This window comes from Saimiri boliviensis, chromosome 14 (genome assembly GCF_048565385.1).
Source record: "Saimiri boliviensis isolate mSaiBol1 chromosome 14, mSaiBol1.pri, whole genome shotgun sequence".
NCBI classification, from domain to species: domain Eukaryota; kingdom Metazoa; phylum Chordata; class Mammalia; order Primates; family Cebidae; genus Saimiri; species Saimiri boliviensis.
Genome location: NC_133462.1, coordinates 1,423,382 through 1,448,748, shown reverse-complemented (window position 1 = coordinate 1,448,748; position 25,367 = coordinate 1,423,382). Strand labels below are relative to the sequence as shown.

The following is a 25,367-nucleotide window of genomic DNA, read 5'->3' as shown; positions in this document are numbered from 1 at the left end:
CTCTGTTCCCCGGAATCATGCGATTCTTCTGCCTCAGCCTCCTGAGTAGCTGGAAATACAGGCACCCACCACCAGTCTGGCTAATTTTTGTATTTTTAGCAAAGATGGGGTTTCACCATGGTGGCCAGGGTGGTTTTGAACTCCTGACTTCAAGTGATCTGCCTGCCTCAGCCTCCCAAAGTGCTGGGATTACAGGTGTGAGCCACTGTACCCAGCCACTTTTATTTTATTTTTAGACAAGAGTCTCCCTCTGTTGCCCAATCTGGAGTGTGGTGGTGTGATCTTGGCTCACTGCAACCTCCACCTCCTGAGTAGCTGGAATCATAGGCATGTGCCACCATGTCTGCTTAATTTTTGTATTTTTTTTTTTTTAAGGTGGAGTTTCGCTCTTGTTACCCAGGCTGGAATGCAATGGTGCGATCTCGGCTCACCGCAACCTCCACCTCCTGGGTTCAGGCACTTCTCCTGCCTCAGCCTCCTGAGTAGCTGGGATTACAGGCACGCGCCACCATGCCCAGCTGATTTTTTTGTATTTTTAGTAGAGACGGGGTTTCACCATGTTGACCAGGATGGCCTCTATCTCTTGACCTCATGATCCACCCGCCTCAGCCTCCCAAAGTGCTGGGATTACAGGCTTGAGCCACCGCGCCCGGCTAATTTTTGTATTTTAAGTAAAGATGGGGTTTCACCATGTTGGCCAGGCTAGTCTTGAACTCTTGAACTGAACTGATCCACCCTCCTCAGCCTCCCAAAGTGCAAGGATTATAGGCGTGAGCCACTGCCCCTGGCCTTTAGTTATTTTTAAATGTACAATAAATTATTGTTGACTGTAGTCACTTGTGCTATCAAATACTAGATGTTATTCATTTTAACCAATTACATTTTTGTACCCATTAATAATTTCTACATCACCCTTCCTCCCACTACCTTTCTTATTGTAGCTCCCACAAGTAAGTAAGAAGATGTAAAGTTTGTCTTTCTGTGCCTGGCTTTTTCCACTTACCGTAATGAACTCCAGTTCCATCCATGTTGTTGCAAATGACAATTTCTCATTCATTTTTATGACTGAATAGTCCTCCCTTGTGTCTATGTACCACATTTTATGTATCCATTTGTCTGTTGATGCATACTTCGTTTTCAAATCTTGACTATTGTGAATAACGCTGCAGTACCCATGTGAGTATGTGGCTACAGTTAGCTGTTTGATATACTGATTTCTTTCTTTTTCTTTTCTTTTTTCTTTTGATATACTGATTTCTGATTTCCTTTCTTTCTTTCTTTCTTTTCTTTTTTTTTTTTTTTTGAGACAGAGTTTCACTCTTGTTACCCAGGCTGGAGTGCAATGGCGCGATCTCGGCTCACCGCAACCTCCGCCTCCTGGGTTCAGGCAATTCTCCTGCCTCAGCCTCCTGAGTAGCTGGGATTACAGGCACACGCCACCATGCCCAGCTGATTTTTTGTATTTTTAGTAGAGACAGGGTTTCACCATGTTGACCCGGATGGTCTCGATCCCTTGACCTCGTGATCCACCCGCCTCAGCCTCTCAAAGTGCTGGGATTACAGGCATGAGCCACCGCGCCCAGCCTCTTTCTTTTTTTTTATGGAGACAGAGTCTTACTCTGTTGCCCAGGCTGGAGTGCAGTGGCATCTTTTGGCTCACAGCAACATACACCTAGCAAGTGTTTCCTGTAATCCTGATTACAGGCATGCACCACAGCACCCGGCTGTTTTTTTCTATTTTAGTAGAGACAGAGTTTCGCCATATTGGCCAGGTTGTTCTCGAACTCATGGCCTCAAGGGATCCATCTGCCTTGGCCTCTCAATGTGCTGGGATTACAGGCATGAGCCACCATACCCAGCCCTGATTTCCTTTCTTTGGATTATATGCCTAGCAGTGGAATTGCTGGATCATATGGTAGCTCTATTTTTAGTTTTTTGAGGAACCTCCACTATATCCATAGTGGTTGAACTAATTTACATTCCCATCAGTAGTGTACAAAGGTTCCCTTTTCTCCACATCCTTCAGTGTTGGTGATTGCCTGTCTTTTGGATAAACACCGTTTCATCTGGGATGAGGCGCTACATCTTTGTTTTGATTTGCATTTCTCTAATGAACAATAATGTTGAACACCTTTTCGTATATCTGTTTGCTATTTGCACATCTTACTTGAGAAATGTCTGTTCAGATTTTTGCCCTTTTTAAAATCAGATAATTTGATTTTTTCCCTTTTGAATTGTTTGAGCTCCTCATATATTCTGGTTGTTAATCCCTTGTCCGATTGATAGTTTGTAAATGTTTTCTCTCATTCTATGAGTTGTCTCTTTATTTTATTGACTGTTTCCTTTGTTGTCCAGAAGCTTTTTAACTAGATGTAATCCCATTTGCCCATTTTTTGCCTTGGTTGCTTGTGCTTGTGGGGTTTTATTCAAGAAATCTTTGTCCAGCCCAATGTTTTGGAAGGCTTCTCCCATGTTTTCTTTCAGTAGTTTCATAGTTTCAGGCCTAAGACTTAAGTGTTTAATTAATTTTGATTTGATTTTTGTATATGGCAAGAAATAGGGGTCTCATTTTATTATTCTGCATATAAACATCCAGTTTTCTCAGCACCCATTATTGAAGAGACTATCCTTTCCTCAACATATGTTCTTGGCACCTTTTTTGGAAATTGGTTCACTATAGATATCTGTCTTTATTTCTGGGTTCTGTATTCTGTTCCATCGGTCTATGTGCCTATTTTTATGCCAGTACCATGCTGTTTTGGTTAAAAGAGCTCTGTAGAATACTTTGCAGTAAGGTAAGGCGATTCCTCCAGTTTTGTTTTGTTTTGTTAATGAATTTGAGATTTTATTTTAGACATGGGGGTACATGTGCAATTTTTTTACATAGGAAATTGTGTGATGCTGAGGTTTGGAGTACAGATCCCATCACGCAGGTAGTGATCACAGTAGTTGATGGTAGTTTTTTAACTCATCTCCCTCCTTCCACCCTTTAGTAGTCCACAGTGTCTATTGTTCATATATTTATGTCCGTGTACGCTCAATGGTTAGCGCCTACTTATAAGTGAGAACATACAGTATTCGGTTTTCCATTCCTGCATTAATTTTCTTAGGACTGTGGCCTCCAGTTCCATCCATGTTGCCACAAAGGGCATGATTTCTTTCTTTTTAATGGCTACATAGTATTTCTTGGCATATTTGTATCACTTTTTTTTTTTTTTTTTTTTTTTAAGATGGAGTCTCACTCTGTCACCAGGCTGGAGTGCAGTGGCTTGATCTTGGCTCGCTGCAGTCTCTACCTCCTGGGTTCAAGCCATTCTGCCTCAGCATTCCAAGTAGCTGTGATTACAGGTGTGTGCCCCTACACCCATCTAATTTTTGTATTTTTAGTAGAGACAGGGTTTCACCATGTTGGCCAGGATGATCTTGATCTCTTGACCTCGTGGTCTGCCTGCCTCAGCCTCCCAAAGTGCCAGGATTACAGATGTGAGCCACCGTGCCTGGCCTGTATCACATTTTCTTTATTCAACCTATCATTGATGGGCAGCTGGGTTAATTCCATGTCTTTGCTATTGTTAATAGTGCAGCAATGAACATGTGAGTGCATGTGTTTTTTTTGTAGAATGATTTACTTTTTGGGGGGTATATATCGAGTAATGAGATTGCTGGGTTCAATGGTAGTTCTGTTTTGAGTTCTTTGAGAAATCTCCTGACTGCATTTCACAGTGGCCGGACCAATTTACATTTTTTTTTTTAATTTTTTTTTTTTTTTGAGACGGAGTTTCACTCTTGTTACCCAGGCTGGAGTGCAATGGCACGATCTCAGCTCACCGCAACCTCCACCTCCTGGGTTCAGGGAATTCTCCTGCCTCAGCCTCCTGAGTAGCTGGGATTACAGGCACGCACCACCATGCCCAGCTAATTTTTTTGGATTTTTTAGTAGAGACGGGGTTTCACCATGTTGACCAGGATGGTCTCGATCTCTTGACCTCGTGATCCACCCGCCTCGGCCTCCCAAAGTGCTGGGATTACAGGCTTGAGCCACCGCGCCCAGCTGGAGTTAATTTTTTTGATCTCTTTCTTTTTTTAATTATACTTTAAGTTCTGGGGTACATGTGCAGAACATGTAGGTTTGTTGTATAGTTATATATGTGCCATGGTGGTTTGCTGCATCCATCACCCTGTCATCTACATTAGATATTTTTCCTAATGTTATACCTCCCCTACCCCTGCACACCAAAAATTAACTTGGAGTTAATTTTTGTATGGTGAAAGACAGGAGTCCAGCATCAATCCTTTGCATATGGCTAGCCAGTTATCCCAGCATCATTTATTTAATAGAGATACTTTTCCCTATTGCTTTTTTTTTGTCGACCTTGCCGAAGATTAGATAGTTGTACATATACAACGTTCTCAGTTTTCAATTCTGTTCTATTGGTCTATGTGTTTGTTTTTGTACCCATACCAAGCTGTTTCGGTTACTATGACTTTAGTTCGAAGTTGGGTAGTATTATGCCCCTGGTGTTGTTCTTGCTTAGGATTGATTTGGCCATTTGCACTGTTTTTTTGGTTCCGTATGAATTTTAGAATGTTATTTCCTAATTCTGTGAAGAATGACATTGGTAGTTTGATGGAATAGCATTGAATCTGTAAATTGCTTTGGGCAGTATGGCTATTTTTCAATATTTATTCTTTCAATGCATGAATGTATTTCCATTTGTTTGTGTCATCTCTGATTTCTTTCAGCAGTGTTTTGTTGTTCCCCTTATAGAGATCTTTCACCTCTGTGTTTACCTTGTATCCCTAGGTATTTCATTATCTTTGTGACCATTGTAAATGGGATTGTGTTCTTGATTTTACTCTCAGGCTAGATGTTGTTAGTGTATAGAAATGCTACTCATTTTTTTTTTTAACATGATATTGTATTTCTGGGCAGCAAGAGAAAAACTTCATCTCAAAAAAAAAGAAAAAGAAATTTGCCTACATGGAACTGATGAAAACAGGACAACAAGCAATTCATCTACAGGGCTGAGCAGCAGAGCACCTTATAAGGTCCTATGGAAAATAGAAAAAAAGAGCAGGTTATAGGTGATAAAAAGTGGCGGGAGCCCAGATAGGTCGAAATAGCAAACTGAATATCCATGGTAGGATTCCTGGTGGCAATGACATTTGAGGAAATACGTTAAATTAGTCAGGAAGAACATCTTTATTTCTCATTTTTCAACAGTTACATGTTTATCGTCTTTACTTTTTGTACTAATAGAACCTCCAGTGTTATATCGGATAAGAATACAAAGGGCAGCCACTCTTCTTTTTTTTTCTCATCTCATGGGAATATTTCAATTATAGACCATGGAGGCTATATATATATATATATATATATATATATATATATATATATACTTTTAGACAGAGTTTTACTCTTGTTGCCCAGGCTGGAGTGCAATGGCACGATCTCGGCTCACTGCAACCTCAAGGTATAATTTAATACAGGATTTGTATACATGTTATTTATCAATGTAAGAAAGATACTATCTTCAGCTTCATAAATCTCTGTCATCTATCTATCTATCTATCTATCTATCTATCTATCTATCTATCTATTATTTTGAACACTTTCAGAGTAAGCTGGGAACAATGCCCCCATTTTAAAAATGAATAATTATGGTGTATATTTACTAAATAAAAGAACATTTTCTTTTTTAACCTGAGCACAATCATCAAATTCAGGAAATTTTATATGGGTATAATAGTATTGTGTAATTAACACACCATATTCAAATTGTGTCCTTTGTCCTGTTAACACCCATTATAGCTGTTTTTCCAGTTCAGTACTAAATATGATGATGTGCATTAATTTCTCATGTATCTTTAATCTCTATTGATTTGAAACAATTTCTTTTCTTTGAACGCCTTTCTTTTTTTTGTGGCTAGTTTTTAAAATACAGGCCATTTGTTCTATAAAATTTGCCTCATATGGTGTATAGTGAGGTGTCCTCATGGTTAGATTATGCATAATTTATTTAATTTTCTTTTAAAATTGACAAATAACAGTTATGCATATTCAAGGGGATACATGGTGATTCTTTGATACATATAGTGCTCAGATCAGGGTAAATAGTAAGTACATCTATCTTCTCAGGAATTTATCAGTTTTTTGTGTTGAGCATGTTCAATATCCTCGTTTAGCTTTTGAAGTTGTATTTATACACAACTTACAATATATGTTGCATATATTATATATGTATATATAGTATATATAGTTGTATTTATATATATATGTTGAGTATATATGTATATATGTGTATATAATACACGCCCATCAGGTTTTTTGTATTTTTAGTAGAGATGGGGTTTCAACATGTCAGTCAGTCTGGTCTTGAACTCCTGACCTCAGGAGTTGACCCACCCCACTCAGCCTCCCAAAGTGCTGGGATTACAGGTATGAACCACGGTGTCCAGCCTGAAGTTGTATATTATTGTTAATTATCATCATCCTTCAGTGGTACAGAACACTAAGAAGGCATTCCTGTTATGTAAATGTAATTTTGTATCCTTTAACAATATCTTTCAAGACTAGCCTGGGCAACGTGGCGAAACCCTATCTCTACTAAAAATACCAAAAAATTAGCTGGGCGTGGTGGTGGGCACCTGTAATCCCAGCTACTTGGGAGGCTGAGGCAGGAGAATCGCTTGAACCCAGGAGGCAGATGTTGCAGTTAGCAGAGATCGCACCACTGACCTCCAGCCTGGAGACAGAGCTAGACTCCGTCTCAAAAAAAAAAAAAAAACAAAACAAAAAAACAGAGAGAGAGAGAAAGAAAAAGAAAAATTTATCTTAACACATAGATTGAAGTGAAGGAATAAAAAAAAATATGTAAATGGTAACCAAAAGAGGGAAAGGTGGTATACTTATATGTGACAAAGTAAACTTTAGGCAAAAAAACCTGTTGGCCAGGTGCAATGGTTCACACCTGTAATTCCAGCACTTTAGGAGGCCAATGCAGGTGGATCACAAGGTAAGGGGTTCAAGACCAGCCTGACCAACATGGTGAAACCCTGTCTCTACTAAAAATACAAAACTTAGCTGGGTGTGGTAGCACAGGCCTGTAATCCCAACCACTGGGGAAGCTGAGGCAGGAGAATCGCCTGAACCCAGGAAGTGGAGGTTGCAGTGAGCCAAGATCGAGCCACTGCAATTCAGCCTGGGTGATGGAGGGAGACTCCACCTCAAAAAAATAAAAATAAAAATAAAAAACAACTGTTACAACCATCCTTATATAATGATAACAGGGTCAATTCATCTAAAAGATAAAATAATTAGGGCCGGGCGCGGTGGCTCAAGCCTGTAATCCCAGCACTTTGGGAGGCCGAGGCGGGTGGATCACGAGGTCAAGAGATCGAGACCATCCCGGTTAACATGGTGAAACCCCGTCTCTACTAAAAATACAAAAAAATTAGCTGGGCATGGTGGCGCGTGCCTGTAATCCCAGCTACTCAGGAGGCTGAGACAGGAGAATTGCCTGAACCCAGGAGGCGGAGGTTGCGGTGAGCCGAGATCGCACCATTGCACTCCAGCCTGGGTAACAAGACCGAAACTCCGTCTCAAAAAAAAAAAAAAAAAGGGGGCCGGGCGCGGTGGCTCAAGCCTGTAATCCCAGCACTTTGGGAGGCCGAGGCGGGTGGATCACGAGGTCAAGAGATCGAGACCAGCCTGGTCAACATGGTGAAACCCCGTCTCTACTAAAACTACAAAAAATTAGCTGGGCATGGTGGCGTGTGCCTGTAATCCCAGCTACTCAGGAGGCTGAGGCAGGAGAATTGCCTGAACCCAGGAGGCGGAGGTTGCGGTGAGCCGAGATCGTGCCATTGCACTCCAGCCTGGGTTAACAAGAGCGAAACTCCGTCTCAAAAAAAAAATAAATAAATAAATAAATAAATAAATAAAATAATTAGAAAATTTATGTACTCAACATTAGATTTCCTAAATATATACAGCAAATATTAACATAGCTGAAAGGAAAAATAAAGTCACATAAGAATACCATCAGACTTTAATACCCAACTCTCAACAATGAGTATGTCATCCAGACAGAAAATCAATAAGAAAAAATAGATATGAATAACCCTGTAGACCAAATGGATCAAATAGATATATATAACATATTCCATCCAAACAGCAGCATAATACTCATTCTTCTAGGCTCATACAAGACATTCTTCAGGATAAATAATGTTATGTCACAAAATAAATTTGAACAAATTTAAGAACATTGAAATTTCAAGTATGATGGGATGCAAGAATGGTTCAACATCCACAAATCAATAAATGTGATACACAACTCTAACAAAATAAAGGACAAAAAATCCATATAATCAGAATCCAATAGATGCAGAAAAATGAACAAAATGTAACATCATTTTTTGATATAAACTTTCAGCAAGGGGTATAGAAGAAATGCACTTGAGCTGGGCTCGGTGGCTCAAGCCTGTAATCCCAGCACTTTGGGAGGCTGAGGCGGGTGGATCACGAGGTCAAGAGATCAAGACCATCCTGGTCAACATGGTGAAACCCCGTCTCTACTAAAAATACAAAAAAATTAGCTGGGCATGGTGGCGCGTGCCTGTAATCCCAGCTACTCAGGAGGCTGAGGCAGGAGAACTGCCTGAACCCAGGAGGCGGGGGTTGCGGTGAGCCGAGATCGCGCCATTGCACTCCAGCCTGGGTAACAAGAGCGAAACTCCGTCTCAAAAAAAAAAAGAAAAAGAAAAAGAAAAAGAAATGCACTTGAACATAATAAATGCAATATATAACAAGCCTACAGGTAACATTATTCTCAATGGTAAAAGTCTGAAAGCTTTTTCTCCAAGATCTTAAAAAAGTCAAGGTTTCCCACTCTCACCATTTCTATTCAGCATATTACCGGAAGTACTAGCAAGAGAAGTTAGGCAAGAAAAAGAAACAAAAGGTATCCAAATAATAAAGAAAATTGTTCATATTTGCAGATGAAATGATCCTATATATGATAAACCCTACAAATTCTGCTAAAAACTGTTAAAGCTAATAATGTCCTGTGTTCATGGATTAGAAAAATTAATATTGTTAAAATGTCTCTTCTACCCAAAGTGATCTATAGTTTCAATGCAATTCCTATCAGAATTAGAATGTATTTTTCACAGAAATAGAAAAAACAATCTCCAAAATTCTCATGTAATCACAAAAGACCTCAAATAGCCAAAGGAACCTTGAGAATGAATAACAAAGATGGAGGTATCACATGTCTTCATTTCAAATTATATGACAAAGCTACAGTAATTAAAACAGCATAGTAACGACATAAAAACAGACACATAGACTAATGGAACAGAGTGAAGAGAGCAGAACTAACCTCAAGCATGTATGCTAAACTAATATTTGGCAAGGGTGTCAAGAATATACAATAGGGAAAGGATAATCTCTTCAATAAACACTGGGAAAACTAGATAACCACATGCAAAAGAATAAAACTGGATATCTATCTTACACCACTCACAAAAACTAACTTGAAATTGTTTAAAGGCTTACATTTAAGACTTGAAACCATAAAATTCCCCAAAAAGAATATAGAAAAAATTTCCCTCACATTGATGTTGGCAATGATTTTTTGGATATGATACCAGAAACAGAGTCAACAAAAGCAAAAATAAACAGACTATGTCAAACTAAAAAGCTCTTCATAGCAAAGGAAACAGTCAAGAAAATAAAAAGGTGACCAATGGAATGGTTGAAAATATTTGTAAACCATAGGTCCAATATCTGAATTTCAGTACTAGTTTTCTAAATGGTCTCCCAGCTTCTACAGTTCTCAGCACAATAGTTACAATAATTCATTAACAGTAAATATAGACAGGTTGTCTTCCCTTGTTTAAATCCTTGTCATGGTTTTTCAGTTCACTTAGAGAAAAAAAGAAATCTTCAAATGGCCTGCCCTGCTGTACTTACTTTGTTTTTCTAACTCTTGAGTATACTGAGCAATACTGGCTTGAAGGCAGATGGAAAGAAGGCATTCAGACAGCTTTACCACATGGTAAAAACTAACAGGGAATCCACGGTATCTTTTTTTTTTTTTTTTTTTTGAGACACAGTCTCATTCACTCTGTCACCCAGGATGGAGTGCAATGGCTTGCAATCCCAGCTCACTGCAACTTCTGCCTCCCAGGTTCAAGTGATTCTCCTGCCCCAGCTTCTCAAGTAGCCGAGATTACAGTCGCGTGCCACTACACCCGGCTAATTTTTTGTAGTTTTAGTAGAAACAGGGCTTCACTGTGTTGGCCAGGCTGGTCTTGAACTCCTGACCTTAGGTCATCCACCCACCTCGGCCTCCCAAAGTGCTAGGATTACAGGCGTGAGCCACCGCGCCCAGCTCCTTTCCTTTCTCTCTCTCTGTGTGTGTGTGTGTGTGTGTGTGTGTGTGAGAGACGGAGTTTCACTCCCGTTACCCAGGCTGGAGTGCAATGGCGCGATCTCGGCTCACCGCAACCTCCGCTTCCCGGGTTCAGGCAATTCTCCTGCCTCAGCCTCCTGAGTAGCTGGGATTACAGGCACGCGCCACCATGCCCAGCTAATTTTTTTTTTTTAAGGCGGAGTTTCACTCTTGTTACCCAGGCTGGAGTGCAATGGCACGATCTCGGCTCACCGCAACCTCCGCCTCCTGGGCTCAGGCAATTCTCCTGCCTCAGCCTCCTGAGTAGCTGGGATTACAGGCACGCGCCACCATGCCCAGCTAATTTTTGTATTTTTAGTAGAGACGGGGTTTCACCATGTTGACCAGGATGGTCTCGATCTCTCGACCTCGTGATCCACCCGCCTCGGCCTCCCAAAGTGCTGGGATTACAGGCTTGAGCCACCGCGCCCGGCCCCAGCTAATTTTTTGTCTGTTTAATAGAGACGGGGTTTCACCATGTTGACCAGGATGGTTTCGACCTCTTGACCTCGTGATCCACCCGCCTCGGCCTCCCAAAGTGCTGGGATTACAGGCGTGACCCTCCTCGCCCATCCGTCTCTACACATTTCTGTGTTCAATGCAGAGTGCATTCCACGGAAATCTGGATGCGTCTCTTTTAAGAAGCGTGAGACCCCGCGGTGTCTTCAGAGACGCCAGGTACCATTTCCCAGCATCCCTCGCGGAGCCCTGGGACAGGCCCAGAGGTCGGCAGCGGCGCCGCCCCGCGTACAGGTGGCGCAGGGAGAACCACGTTTCCCAGAAGACATCGCGCGGGTCGGCGGCACTGAGCCAATGAGAAGCTCGGTAGAGGGGCACTTCCGTGCGAGGAAAGGGCACTTCCGTGCGAGGAAAGAACACCTGGGCAGGTCTTCTGGCGTCGGCCTCGGGGCAAACTTTTCATTGCTGGGCTCTGTCCACTGCAAGCTTCGTAGCCCTTGGTTGGCCAGAGGTAACAGGGTAAGGAAGACTCTGTCCCCTCTTTTCTGAGTCTCGGTGACGCCACCTACCGTGGCCCGCACCTGTTTTGGGATAGGAACTGCCTTACCCAAGGGCCCCCCACCGCGTTCGGCCGCCTCCCCTGGCCTAGCGGAGGAACCACGCTCAGGTGAGTGCTGCGTGCCCTGGTCATTCACCCAACTCTTCTTATTCTGCAACAAAGTTTACATGTATTTTTTTTCTAGTGACTGTTTTTTCAACGTAAGCCCTGTGTTTACGTTTATTTACCCCAATACCTTTGATCTTCCGAATTTTGAAATATGACACGCAGAAGAAAGTTGCACAGAACATAGGATGTTGCATAAACACAATGGAGTACTATTCAGCCATAAAAACAATGAGATCTCTCATCTGCAGCAACATGGATGGAAATGGAGGTCATCCTGTTAAGTGAAATGAGACAGACACAGAAAGATACATTTTGCATATTCTCAATTAATTTGTGGGATCTAAAAATAAAAACAATTGAACTCATGGAGATATAAAGTAGAAGGATGTGGCCGGGCACGGTGGCTCACGCCCGTAGTCCCAGCACTTTGGGAGGCCGGGGTGGGCGGATCATGAGGTCAGAAGATCGAGATCATCCTGGCCAACATGGTGAAACCCTGTCTACTAAAAATACACACAGATACACAAAAAAATTAGCTGGGCGTCGTGGCACACACCTGTAGTCCCAGCTACTCGAGAGGCTGAGGCAGGAGAATTACTTGAACCTAGGACGTGGAGATTGCAGTGAGCCAAGATCACTCCACTGTACTACCAGGGCGACAGTGCTAGACTCCGTCACCGGAGGCTGAGAAGGGTAGGTGGGGGTGGGGGTGAGTGGGGATGATTAAGGAATACAAAAATTAGAATGAATAAGACCTAGTATTTGCTAACTCAACAGAGCTACTATAGTCAAAAATAATTTAATTGCACATTTAAAAATAAAGAGTATAATTGGTTTATTTGTTAACAGAAATGATAAATGGTTGAGGTGATGGAGACCCCATTTATCCTGATGTGATCATTTTGCATTGCATGGCAGTATCAAAAATATCTTATGCAACCCATAAATATATATACGTATTATGTAACCGCAAAAGTTAAAAATTAAAAAACAGCCAGGCGCGGTGGCTCAAGCCTGTAATCCCAGCACTTTGGGAGGCCGAGGCGGGTGGATCACAAGGTCAAGAGATCGAGACCATCCTGGTCAACATGGTGAAACCCCGTCTCTACTAAAAATACAAAAAATTAGCTGGGCATGGTGGTGTGTGCCTGTAATCCCAGCTACTCAGGAGGCTGAGGCAGGAGAATTGCCTGAACCCAGGAGGCGGAGGTTGCGGTGAGCCGAGATCGCGCCATTGCACTCCAGCCTGGGTAACAAGAGCAAAACTCCATCTCAAAAAAAAAAAAAAATAAATAAATAAATAAAAATTTTAAAAAAAATAAAAAACATACCATTTTCACTGTAAATCCTAACACTGATGTTCGATTTCCTACTGCAGCAAATCGTGGGTCCCAGACAACACCACCTGCAGTCTATGAATCTCTTCTATTTTCTATAGAACCTTGACATTTACTATGCTACTTAATAAAGTAGATGAATTATTTATTGGGTGTTTCAATTAACTATGGTATAAATTTCATGAAAATCAATTACAGTTCATGTTTCGTATACTGATATATCTATCCCATATACCTTGAAATATGCCTATAACATGTATCCAAAACATTTGGTGAAATACTGAATAAATATGACAACACAGATTTAATGCACATTTGGATCATTATGAATACTGTTTCTTTTTCTTTTCTTTTCTTTTTTTTTTTTTTTTTTTTTGAGACGGAGTTTTGCTCTTGTTACCCAGGCTAGAGTGCAATGGCGTGATCTCAGCCCACCACAACCTCCACCTCCTGGGTTCAGGCAATTCTACTGCCTCAGCCTCCTGAATAGCTGGGATTACAGGCACGCACCACCACGCCCAGCCAATTTTTTGTATTTTTTTTAGTAGAAACGGGGTTCCACCATGTTGACCAGGATGGTCTCGATCTCTTGACCTCGTGATCCACCCGCCTCGGCCTTCCAAAGTGCTGGGATTACAGGCGTGAGCCACCGCGCCCGGCCATGAATACTGTTTCTATTCCTACTGACTACTAAAGAAGAGATGGTTGTCCCTTCTTTGAATTTCACTACTTTCAGTGCTCTCAGGAATAGAAAAGAATCATTTTTTGGAGACAAACTTTTCCAATTTACTAAAAATCCTGGGTACACACATGCTTAGTTTTCTTCTGTCGCTTATGAGATCTATGTTCTGTGTTCATCTCTCATTGGGATTTGGTTTGCTTATTTTAAAAGTTTATTCCCCTCATCTCTTCCTGCCACTCTTGTTGGATATCTTTGTCACTAATTTTTTTTTTTTTTTTTGAGACAGAGTTTCGCTCTTGTTGCCCAGGCTGGAGTGCAATGGCGCGATCTCGGCTCACCGCAACCTCCGCCTCCTGGGTTCAGGCAATTCTCCTGCCTCAGCCTCCTGAGTAGCTGGAATTACAGGCACACGCCACCATGCCCAGCTAATTTTTTTTGTATTTTTAGTAGAGACGGGGTTTCACCATGTTGACCAGGATGGTCTCGATCTCTTGACCTTGTGATCCACCCGCCTCGGCCTCCCAAAGTGCTGGGATTACAGGCTTGAGCCACCGCGCCCGGCTGTCACTAATTTTTAATAGCTGTTAGGAACTTTCAGTATGCACATATGTTCTCAGAAATAATCTCAATTCCCTGTGCAGACACTATCACCGCAATTACAGGTGAAATGATAATCACTTCTCAGCAAGGAGATGAGATCATAGAATCCCAAACCTTTATCTCAGGTTTCAGATGCCTCTATACTCTGGCACAGACACCAACCTGGCACCCACTGTCCACAAAACAGATCCAAATTTGGTAAGTAACTGGTTTTTTCAGATAAGCATTCAATATTTAAAAGGAATTTTCAGGAAATTCAGAAATACTTTTTAAAAAATCAGACTTCCCTGGCTAGAAATAAAAACTAAAATGCTTTTTAGATAATAGCCAGATATATAGATAGGAAGATAGGTAAGTAGACAAATAGGAACAAACACATACCAAAGAGAAAGATGTTCTTGGAGGAATCCACAGCCACATCACTGCTATCCATATGTTGCACCACTCCCTCACATTTCCCCTCTCTCCACTCAATTATATTCTCTTTGAAACTTCTCTCTTGTTTATTTTTTAAGTCGACAGATAAAACTGTATGTATTTGTCATGTGTAATGTGGTGTTTTGAAGCATATGTACATGATTTTCTACTCAATAAACACAGTATCCCTTGGCACTCATACAAAAGACCTCAGAACACAGGCATTTAGGGAGTACGAGGACAATGAACATGGGCTTCCACCAGAGTAGAAACTTAGTACTTGTGTGATAGTCTCTGGTGTGTGTTGCATTCAGTTGTTTTATTTTGAACAGGGGCGTATGGTGTCAAATGCAAACTTTAATAAAATGTCTCTAAATTTCTGTCATCAGGGGAAGGCTGTTCATAGCATCTCTCAGATCAATAAGAAGTTCCTAGCTGGGCGCGGTGGCTCAAGCCTGTAATCCCAGCACATTGGGAGGCCGAGGCGGGTGGATCACGAGGTCAAAAGATCGAGACCATCCAGGTCAACATGGTGAAACTCCATCTCTACTAAAATACAAAAAATTAGCTGGGCATGGTGGCGCGTGCCTGTAATCCCAGCTACTCAGGAGGCTGAGGTAGGAGAATTGCCTGAACCCAAGAGGCGGAGGTTGCGGTGAGCCGAGATCACGCCATTGCACTCCAGCCTGGGTAACAAGAGCAAAACTCCGTCTCAAAAAAAAAAAAAAAAAAAAAAAATCACAAAGTGAGACAAATTAGGGCCTTTAATAGTCTAAAATACAAGTGTTATGCTGAAATGTAACCAGATGGTTATTAAACCTCAATAGTCGTGTACCATTTCAACAATCTCTAAGTCCAAAATTGCCAAGATAAAATTATATCTATGATAAAATGTCTATCTGTCTATCTCCTATCGATCTACCACAGTCCTTTGGTATCTGCAGTGAATTGCTTTCAGGACCCCATGGATACCAGAATCCTTAGATGCTCAAGTTCTTTATATAAAATGGTGTAGCAATGGGTCAGGTGAGGTGGCTCAAGCCTGTAATCCCAGCACTCTGGGAGGCCGAGGCGGGTGGATCACAAGGTCAAGAGATCGAGACCATCCTAGTCTATGGTGAAACCCCGTCTCTACTAAAAATACAAAAAATTAAAAAAAAAAAAAAATGGTGTAGCATTTACATATAACCTATGCGTATCCTCCCATACACTTTAAATCATCTCTAGGTTACTTATAATGCCTAATACAATGTAAATGGTATATAAATAATTGTAATACTATATTTAAAATGTATATTATTTTTATACTTCTTATTTTTTTAAACAATACTTTTTGATCAGTTACTTGAATCTGTAGATGCAAAACCTGCGTATATGGAAAGCAAATGGTATTTATTTATCTGTCTACCCATCTGATATCTACTAGATCTGTATCTATCTAATCTATCAATCATCTGTCATTTATCTATTTTTACTAACTCTTAACTAGCCACCTATTCCATTTTATAAGATAGTTGTTTTTCAATGAAAAAAATTTGGACCAGGCACCCAGTTAGGCATACACAGCTCCACCTCCTCGTTTTTGAGAGCAGGGAACAACCAATTTATATCTCTGTGTGTCCAAAGAACTTCTGTGATCCAGAGAAATTTGCATCAATTTTACCTATGTCACTTCAGTCCTTCAGGGGTTGGAGTGATCAATAACACAGTAGTATAAAACTTCTCAGGTGGCCGGGCGCGGTGGCTCAAGCCTGTAATCCCAGCACTTTGGGAGGCCGAGGCGGGTGGATCACAAGGTCAAGAGATCGAGACCATCCTGGTCAACATGGTGAAACCCCGTCTCTACTAAAAAAAATACAAAAAAAAAAACTTCTCAGGTTCTGATTCATGCAAATGTTTTGTACTCTCATACACGTCTTTTCACAAATATGTGTTTTATTTAATTTCTGATTCATCTTTAAGATGATTCCTGATCCATTTCTTTTTTATTACTCTTATTTTGCTTCAGTGTTCTAGTTCTGTAATTTATTTGCATATGAATTTGGTTCTTTTTTTTTTTCTATTTTATCATTTTAAATTATAATTTTTATTATAAATATTTTGACAAAGCAGTGGGTGTATAAGTCAACCTGAATATTCACTTTAAAATAACCATCTTCCTCCTCTTTATCCCAATCCTCAGAAAGAACCATGTTGGCAATTGATGGGGATTCTTCAGATATTCATTAGCTATACATATGCAGTAAAAGCTTTGAGAACTCCACTCTGAACTCTACTCTGCTTGACCTAGAGTAAGTGATTATTTTTTCTGTATATTCCGTTTGTCAAATATACTGATTGGTGTCCGTGAAATACACGATTGCTCACTTTCAAAACGAACTTTTAGAAGCATATTATTATTTCTCTTTTAAGAACAGCTTTTGTGTTTTCCATGATTGGTTTTTGGTCTTCTATTCATCTAGCTAGGATCATTACTGAAGTTATAGTCAATAACTTTTATGTATATATATTTAAATAATTTTGTGTTTAATTTTGTTTGTTTAATATGATTTCTACTAATAGAGTATTATTAGGCTTTTCTTTTGACATAAAATGACCTTCAGTTTGGACCACGAATGATAATGATTCTTTAGCCCCAAATTCTGAAAAAAGCACTCCAATACTTTTACCTCAGAGATTTGTCTATCTTTGTATTTTAGATTCAGTGTATTGTTAAACATTAGTTATAGTTGTGAAGTCAAATTTTTCCATTTTTAAATTGAATTAGCTATCTAATTATTGTAATAACGTATTCTAAAACAACTTCCCCACAAATTGATAATTTATATATATCAAAATATGTATGTGTGTAAGTTTTGTTTTATAAACTTCTTTTCTGTGCCATTTACTTAATTTTCTTTTTTTTTTTTTTTTTTTTTTTTGAGACGGAGTTTTTGCTCTTGTTACCCAGGCTGGAGTGCAATGGCGCGATATCGGCTCACCGCAACCTCCGCCTCCTGGGTTCAGGCAATTCTCCTGCCTCAGCCTCCTGAGTAGCTGGGATTACAGGCACGTGCCACCATGCCCAGCTAATTTTTTTGTATTTTTAGTAGAGACGGGGTTTCACCATGTTGACCAGGTTGGTCTCGATCTCTCGACCTTGTGATCCACCCGCCTCGGCCTCCCAAAGTGCTGGGATTACAGGCTTGAGCCACCGCGCCCGGCCAATTTTCTATTTTGTTTTATTTTGGTAAACAATTTTTTCATCTGTGTTTAATTTTTACCTATTAAAACTACTTTTCATAAATATAAAGAAAATTTAGAAAATTACTATTTTGATTACATGTTTGTAAATAAGTTACTTTATTGGAAATCAAAATTACATTAGAGTTTGATCTTGGGGTACAATTCTATGCTATCACTTATTTCTAATCTTAATATTTTAATAGTATTTTATTATGCTTCAATATTCCTTTAAAACTACCTAATTTTAGTGTTCCCCAAAATTTAATTATCTTTCATTAATTTATTTTACTTTATTGTTTGTAGATAATATTTCCAATAGACAGCAAATCTTTTGCCTTCTTTTCTTTCCTTTTTTGAGACAGAGTCTCACTCTGTCATCCAGGCTGAAGTGCAGTGGCGCAATCTTGGCTCGTTGCAACCTCTGCCTCCTGGGCTCAAGAGATTCTTCTGCCTCAGCCTCTTGAGTACCTGGGATTACAGGTGCCCATCGCTGCACCTGGCTAATTTTTCTACTTTTATTAGAGACAGGGTTTCAACATGTTGGCCAGGCTGGTCTTGAGCTCCTGACCTCAGGTCATCTGCCCACTTTATTTTTCCAAAGTGCTGGGATTACAAGTGTGAGCCACCACACCCAGCCTACAAATTAATTATTAATATATAAATAAATAACTTTTTTTTTTTTTTTTTTTGAGACGGAGTTTCGCTCTCGTTACCCAGGCTGGAGTGCAATGGCGCGATCTCGGCTCACCGCAACCTCCGCCTCCTGGGTTCAGGCAATTCTCCTGCCTCAGCCTCCTGAGTAGCTGGGATTACAGGCACGCACCACCATGCCCAGCTAATTTTTTGTATTTTAGTAGAGACGGGGTTTCACCATGTTGACCTGGATGGTCTCGATCTCTTGACCTCGTGATCCACCCGCCTCGGCCTCCCAAAGTGCTGGGATTACAGGCTTGAGCCACCGCGCCCGGCTAACATTTATTTTTATAACATATATGTTGAGTTTCAAATCTTTGGAGTTACAGTTTCTTTGATTGGTGGGAATATTGTGCAATAGAATCCCCTGCCTCCTGAATTATGTTTTCCCTGATAGTAAGCCCAGAGTTTCTAGAACATCGTAGATTTTTTTTATTTGACTAAGAGTTTTTGGGTTGAGTGTACCTGCAATCAGCATTTATTTTCAGAATCCTTTGTTTTTTTTTGCATGAAAACTTGCGTTTAGAAAAGAGAAAAGAAAACAAAAGAAAAATGGCATTTAGATAAGATTTAGATAAGAATCTGGGTGCTCAATGGTCATAGTCACTGCTATGGAGTTATCTGATGAGGTCTAGATTTTTTAATGTAAAATCATACAAAATATATGTTTTAAATAAAGTATAGTTATACATCACTTAATCAGAGGAATACATTCTTTTTTTTTTTTTTTTTTTTTGAGACGGAGTTTCGCTCTTGTTACCCAGGCTGGAGTGCAATGGCGCGATCTCGGCTCACCGCAACCTCCGCCTCCTGGGTTCAGGCAATTCTCCTGCCTCAGCCTCCTGAGTAGCTGGGATTACAGGCACACGCCACCATGCCCAGCTAGTTTTTTGTATTTTTAGTAGAAACGGGGTTTCACCATGTTGACCACGTTGGTCTCGATCTCTCGACCTTGTGATCCACCCGCCTCGGCCTCCCAAAGTGCTGGGATTACAGGCATGAGCCACCGCGCCCAGCCCAGAGGAATACATTCTAAGAAATATTAGGTGATTTTATCATTGTCAGATGCAAGCCTAGATAGGAATTGCCTACTGCCTACCTAGGATATATGGTATGGCCTACTCCTCCAACCACTGTGTTATATGTGGTTCGTCACTGATATGAATGAGATTATATGGCGCATAACTGTATAACATAAATTAATATTGATTCTCTTCAAAAGTATATGCTTTAGAGTTTAAATTCATTGAGTAAGTGTTTGTACTGACTTTGCTCTATGCCAAAATACTTGTTTACCAATTATATTGTAGGCTTATTTATTTGTTCCCATGCATCAACACCAATCATGTATATGAAAACATAATGATGGACAATGATTTATCATGCCTTATTTTTGCCTTACATATCCCTGAGCATTTTAACTGACCATGTTATTAACAATAATTTTAGAATTCCTGAGCATTTTAACTATTTTATTAACAATAATTTTAGACTCACAAGCAGTTTAAGAAATAACTCAGAGAGAGCCTTTACACATGGCCCAGTTTCCCCCGTGGTTACATTTGGCAATTGCAGTATAATATCACAATGATGATACTGCTTTTGATATATTCACTATCATTTTAATATTTTCTTAATTTTATTTATACCCATTTGTGTGTGTGTGTGTGTGTGTGTGTGTATGTGTGTTTATGAGTGCATATACCCCCTAAGTTTCAACCCACTTGAAGACTGTTTTCCACATAGACACAAAACTAGGACCACATTTTATTTTGATTTTGATTTTGTTGATTTTAAATTTTTATTCTGATTCAATATTAGTAATTATGTAAAATATTACATTTGCAAAAACTGAAGATACAGAAAAAAAGGTTTCATAAAGGCCTAACTCCCATTTCTGTCTCTCCAACATATCACTTTTGTCCCTATATGTGTGTGTCTCTACTAGCTTCAAGTACTTTAACATACTTTAGACAATGTTCTGACCCATGCATTCTTCACTTAAGAATATGTCCCCGAAAAAATATCATACATTCACTTTTGGTATAATGCAACCTGTACTGTTCACAGAAATTGTTGAGCTATACAAAATCAACAGTGAAAAACAGAAATTAATGGGACACAAAAATATCGTCAGTAAAAACAAGACAGAAGGCTAATAAATATGGTAGTGCACTTTACACATGTAAATGGTTAATGAAGACATAAATACTATAATAAATATGGCAATTTTCTTTAAAAGTCTTGAAGTTTTTCATAGAAGTAGATGTCAGAAGGGTTACAGCTTTTGGTTGCTATAGAGTAGTAAAAGAAGAGGTATTTAAAATAAGACAGAAACTTGTATAACCAGGTGTATATGGGTGCAGCTCATAATATGTGGTGAACTTAGTTATATGTTTGCTTTGTGTGTTTTGTGTATTCTTCCAGCTTAGTTCAATAGGTGCAGTTTTCGGCATTAATCTAGTTTTTCTTTTTTTTTTTTTTTTTTTTTTTTTGAGACGGAGTTTCGCTCTTGTTGCCCAGGCTGGAGTGCAATGGCATGATCTCGGCTCACCGCAACCTCCGCCTCCTGGGTTCAGGCAATTCTCCTGCCTCAGCCTCCTGAGTAGCTGGGATTACAGGCACACGCCACCATGCTCAGCTAATTTTTAGTATTTTTAGTAGAGACGGGGTTTCACCATGTTGACCAGGATGGTCTCGATCTCTTGACCTCGTGATCCACCCACCTCGGCCTCCCAATGTGCTGGGATTACAGGCTTGAGCCACCGCGCCCGGCCTAGTTTTTCTTATTAAAAAAGAAATTCATGTCCAAACATAAAAGTATTTATGCTCCATGTGCTCTTTAATATGTCAGTTGTATTGGAACAAATTCATATCTTCAAAACTAGCATGATTCCAGAAATTATTGTATCTATTCACAGAGATTCATTCGTTCATCTCTGCAGTGGTGCACAGCTCCTGTGCAGTGTGCTCGCATTCATTCACCTGCTTTCCTGCAGATGAATACACAAGTTTTTTTCCCAGTGCTGGTTGCTATGAATTGCTTTTGGGCAAATAAGCAAAAAACGTAATCTCCTGTTTAAAGTGAGAAAATAAGTTTAGGATAAACCCTGAAAACTATCTCTAGTGACAGCAAGACACTCTTTCTCATTTTCCTAATTCTGATTCCTCTGACTTCAATGAAAATCAGCATCCCTAGATATTGATGGAATGGCTTCTGGAAAATTAGAAACAGGGATCATTTTCCTTATTCAGACTGGAGTTGGGATACTGGGAAATTCCTTTCTCCTTTGTTTTTATAATTTCATGTGGCTCGCTGGAAACAGGTTGAGACTTACGGACCTGATTCTCAACCAACTGGCCTTAGCCAGCTTCTTGGTCCTTTTCTCTAAAGGAAAACCTCAGACAATGGCAGCTTTTGGATTTAAATATTTCCTTGATAATACTTGATGTAAGCGTATCTTTTTTAATCACAGAGTGGGCACAGGAGTTTCCTTCAGCACCATCTGCCTCCTCAATGGATTCCAAGTGATTAAGCTTGACCGCAGTATATGCAGGTGGCTGGAGCTCAAAATTCGATCCCAAAAGTTCATTGGCTTCTGTTGTTTCCTCTGCTGGGCCTTGCATCTCTTGATAAATACAAGTGTTCTTTTTCTTGTAAATGGTCTGTTGGATAGCAAAAACCTTAGTGTGAAAAACAGTTATGAAGTCTGTTCCTGGGCAATGCCAGAAAGAGTTGGCACTTTATATACAATTATATATACAACCTCCGCCTCCTGGGTTCAGGCAATTCTCCTGCCTCAGCCTCCTGAATAGCTGGGATTACAGGCACGTGCCACCATGCCCAGCTAATTTTTTGTGTGTTTTGAGTAGAGACGGGGTTTCACCATGTTGACCAGGATGGTCTCGATCTCTTGACCTTGTGTTCCACCCGCCTCGGCCTCCCAAAGTGCTGGGATTACAGGCTTGAGCCACCGCGCCCGGCCTCCATGTAGATCTTACAGTAGGACTAAAAGTGAATATTGTGGATACTGTTATACAAAGAACACTCAGTCTAACTGCTACATTCTTTGGGGAAAAGTTCAGAAATTATCAAAATAGGTTAATGGAATAATTTTTTGTTTAGGGATTTAGTAGGAAGTTTATTTTATGCTATGAAGAATCATAGTCGATTAAAAAATATTTTTGAAGTATAGTTTGATTCAGATGTTCTTGTACAGGAAAAGCCATCCAAAAAATCCTCTTGTAAGAAAGAAATGTGCACTGTCATCGGCTAGAGAGAAACACTGAATGGTTTTTTGTTTTTTTTTTTTTTGAGACGGAGTTTTGCTCTTGTTACCCAGGCTGGAGTGCAATGGCGCGATCTCGGCTCACCGCAACCTCTGCCTCCTGGGTTCAGGCAATTCTCCTGCCTCAGCCTCCTGAGTAGCTGGGATTACAGGCATGTGCCACCATGCCCAGCTAATTTTTTTGTATTTTTAGTAGAGACGGGGTTTCACCATGTTGACCAGGATGGTCTCGATCTCTTGACCTCGTGATCCACCCGCCTCGGCCTCCCAAAGTGCTGGGATTACAGGCTTGAGCCACCGCGCCCGGCTTGAATGGTTTTCATGTAGAGAAATGGGAAGAATAGAAGGGTGTGAGTCTGGAAAGGAACATGATGAGAATTGTCATTGATAACAACACAGGACTGGCTGCACAATCCTTACTTTTGTTTAAGATAAATTATAGGCAGTTTGGAGGGCAAGGCAGGTGGATCACCTATGGTTAGGATTTCAAGACTGGCCTGGCCAACATAGCAAAACCCTGTCCCTACTAAAAGTACCAAAATATTAGCTAGGCGTGGTGGTGGGCACCTATAAACCCAGCTACTTGGGAGGCTGAGGCAGGAGAAGGAGAATTGCTTGAACCTGGGAGGTAGAGGTTGCAGTGAGCCAGGATCACACCATTGCACTCCAGCCTGGGCAACGGAGAGAGACTCTGTCTCAAAAAAAAAAAAGAAAGAAAGAAAGAAAGAAAAAGAAAAGAAAACACAAGATAAATTACAGGCAGGAATCAATTGGGTGGGTAAACATGTCAATGCTCCTTATAACATTATTTCTGTTTTAATAGTTAAATCAATGTATACATTTCAATTAATATGCCTTAGATCTATGTTATTACAGTTTACATTAAAAGTCGTTTTCATTCATTGCAGCACTGTTTACAATAGCAAAGACCTGGAACCAACCCAAATGCCCAACGATGATAGACTGGATAGGGAAAATGTGGTACATATACACCATGGAATATTACGCAGCCATCAAAAACGATGAGTTCACGTCCTTTGTAGGGACATAGATGAACCTGGAAACCATAATTCTCAGCAAACTGACACAAGAACAGAAAATCAAACACCGTATATTCTCACTCATAGGTGGGTGTTGAACAATGAGAACACATGGACACAGGGAGGGGAGCACTACATGCTGGGGTCCGTTGGGGGGAAATGGGGGAGGGGCAGGGGGGTGGGGAGGTGGGAAGAGATAGCATGGGGAGAAATGACAGATACAGGTGAGGGGACGGAAGGCAGCAAACCACACTGCCAAGTGTGTACCTGTGCAACAATCTTGCATGTTCATCACATGTACCCCAAAACCTAAAATGCAATAAAAAAATAAAAATAAAAATAAAGTCGTTTTCAAAGAAAATACATTATTAATTACATGGCCAGCATACCAGTATGTAAGTTATTTTCAGAGTATTTTTGTCAGCTAGTTTTATCTAAACAAAAAATTGGGAAATAAACAATACAAATAACCCCATTTAAATAGGAGAAAAGGACATGAACAGATACTTCTCAAAAGAAGACACACAAGCAGCTAAGAAACATATGCAAAAATGCTCAACATCCATATTCACCAGAGAAATGCAAATCAAAACTATATAAATAGAAACCGTCTCACACCACACTGTCTTCCACAATGATTGAACTAATTTACACTCCCACCAACAGTGTAAAAGCATTCCTATTTCTCCACATCCTCTCCAGCATCTACTGTCTCCAGATTTTTTTTTTTTAACTGGTGAAGTTTTTATTAAATCCACAGAAGTAAAAACCATATCGTGAGGAACCGGGGGATGGGGCCACCAAGGAGTGGGAGTCAGGCCACCAGGAGAGTGGGGATAGGGTGACAGGGCAGAGGGGAGAGCCAAGCTGGGCTGGCAATGGGGGCTGTAGCCTCAGGGGCCATCACCAGGGCCACCAGACAGCTCCTGGGAGCTCAGGCCAGCACCAGGCAGGTGTCTCCAGATTTTTAAATGATCGCCATTCTAACTGTTGTGAGATGATATCTCAATGTAGTTTTAATTTGCATTTCTCTGATGACCAGTGATGATGAGCATTTTTTTATATGTTTGTTGGCCTCCTGTATGTCTTCTTTTGAAAAGTGTCTGTTCATATCCTTTGCCTACTTTTGAGTGGGTTTGCTTGTTTGTTTCTTATAAATCTGTTTTAGTTATTTGTAGATTCTGGATATTAGCCCTTTGTCAGATGGGTAGCTTGCAAAAATTTTTTCCCATTCTGTTGGTTGCCAATTCACTCTAATGATTGTTTCTTCTGCTGTGCAGAGGCTCTGGAGTTTAATTAGGTCCCATTCGTCTATTTTTGCTTTTGTTGCCAATGCTTTTGGTGTTTTAGTCATGAAGTCCTTGCCTATGCTTGTGTCCTGAATGGTTGTGCCTAGGTTTTCTTCTAGGGTTTTTATGGTGTTAGGTCTTATGTTTAAGTCTTTAATCCATCTGGAGTTAATTTTAGTGTAAGGTGTCAGGAAGGGGTCCAGTTTCTG

General features: G+C 40.3%; 1 protein-coding gene across 3 annotated transcripts in view; it reads left to right on the top strand.

Moving 5' to 3' along the window:
• Window positions 1-25,367, top strand: part of ZNF749 (zinc finger protein 749) — a 66,442-nt gene that overhangs the window by 18,418 nt on the left and 22,657 nt on the right. For 2 of the 3 annotated variants that reach the window (XR_012513739.1, XR_743913.2), the window contains exon 5: window positions 16,805-16,913. The gene's annotated coding sequence lies outside the window, so the exon portion shown is untranslated. Of the gene's footprint in view, window positions 1-16,804; window positions 16,914-23,737; window positions 23,812-25,367 lie in introns of those variants that run through there. The other variant, XR_012513738.1, reaches the window with a different exon arrangement.